The 1,763-nt window shown below is 37.3% G+C and overlaps 1 non-coding gene across 1 annotated transcript; it reads right to left on the reverse strand.

Moving 5' to 3' along the window:
- Positions 1 to 261: 261 nt before the first annotated feature.
- Positions 262 to 452, reverse strand: LOC132535952 (U2 spliceosomal RNA). The gene has a single exon (XR_009547674.1). It is a non-coding gene; the product is annotated as a U2 spliceosomal RNA (small nuclear RNA).
- Positions 453 to 1,763: the final 1,311 nt, after the last annotated feature.

Consider the following 1,763-nt stretch of genomic DNA (forward strand, 5'->3'; position numbering starts at 1 on the left):
ATAGCTAGTAGATACACAGACCAGTGGGACAGAATTGAAAGCCCACAACTAAACCCCCACACCTACGGATTTCCTATTTTTGATAAAGCCCACAGTTAAGATTCAGTCAGGTTACCAGTTTTGACCCTTGAGAACTTAGATTAAATGAATATATACTCAGAACTTAATTCTATGCATCAAAAAGTTCGAGACATCCAATCTGTTTCCACCTCTTATATTGATTGCCTAATGATTTACTTATTACTATTATTATTTTTAGTTTGTTTGTGAACCATTCCTGGAAGTACTGCAATACCAGGTTGTTGCGTGGAGCAGATGGAGCAAGCCCCTATTCTGACTCCCTGCTCCAAATATTCATTTAATATATTGTCCTCGGATAGAGGACGTATCAGATACTACAGTGATAAGAAGAGATACTACACTTAATCTTAGCCAAAAGGCTGAGAAGCGATTACATAGTAATTTATAAGGTTATAAGTTAATAGGAGTGTATATTAACACAATTCCTGCCACCAAAGGTCTGTGTTCCTACCCCCTCCCCTTTAGTGAAGCTGAAAATCTTCACTCATCCTCCACCCAGAGTTTTTTACTTTGGTGCAAAACTCCAAAGTCAGTCAAATTCTTCTTTGCATTTCCCTTTCTATTTTTTTTCTTTCTCCATTTCTGTATATGAGTGGGAACATCCCATACTCGTCTTTCTCATTCTGGCTTATCTCACTTGACATAATTCCTTCTATCTCCATCCAAGCTGCGTCGGAGAAGGTGGGGTCATTATTCTTAACAGCTGAGTAGTATTGCATTGTGTTGCTTCTAGGTTTTGGCTATTATAAATTGAGCTGCTATGAATATAGGTGTACACAGAACTTTTTGGATGGGTGTGATTGAGTCTTTAGGATATATCTGTAAGAGAGATATTACTGGTTCATATGGAAAATCCACTTATAACCTTGTGAGGGTTCTCCAGAGTGCTCTCCACAGGAGTTGGACCAATTTACATTCCCACCAGTAGTGCAGGAGTGTTCCCTTGTCTTTTCAACCTCTCCAGAATGTGTTGCTTCTGCTGTGGTTTATTTCTAAGGTCATACCATTATTTTCTGAAAGAATGTTTTTAATGATTTCAATATTCACATATTTGTTTAGGATGTTTTTGTGACCCTTGTGAATGTTCCATATGTGCTTGAGAAGAAAGTATATTCATTTCCTTTGGGATGGAATGTTCTGTTATATCTGGTAGGTCCATCACATCCATGATTTCCTTTAAGAAATCTATTCCCCTGATGATGTTTTTTCTGGATGATTTGTCTTATGTGATTGTTGGGCTAAATATTCCATTATTATTGTGCTGCTGTCAGTGTCTCCCTTGAACCACTGAGTTAAGTAAGTATTTGCTTTATATATTTGATGTTCCTGTTTTTGGAGTGTGTGTGTGTGTGTGTGTGTGTGTGTGTGTGTGTGTGTGTGTGTGTGTGTATGTGATGTCTTCATATTGAATTGATATTTTGACCATTAAGTAGAGTCCCTCTCTGTCTCTGCTTACTGACTTTACGTGAAAGTCTATTTTATCTGAAAACAATGTATCTATTTCTGCCTTTTCTCCTGCATTTTTGGGATTTGTGTTTCCTGGAGACTTAGAAGATCTGCCTTCTTGATGCCATTCTCATTGGCATGAGTTGGGATCTCAATGAACTTTTATTAAATAAAATTTATTTCTCTAATAGTCAGTGAAATGGAGCATTTCCTTATATATCTGCGCATCATGTGCA

This window comes from Erinaceus europaeus, chromosome X (genome assembly GCF_950295315.1).
Source record: "Erinaceus europaeus chromosome X, mEriEur2.1, whole genome shotgun sequence".
Classification (NCBI taxonomy): Eukaryota; Metazoa; Chordata; class Mammalia; order Eulipotyphla; family Erinaceidae; genus Erinaceus; species Erinaceus europaeus.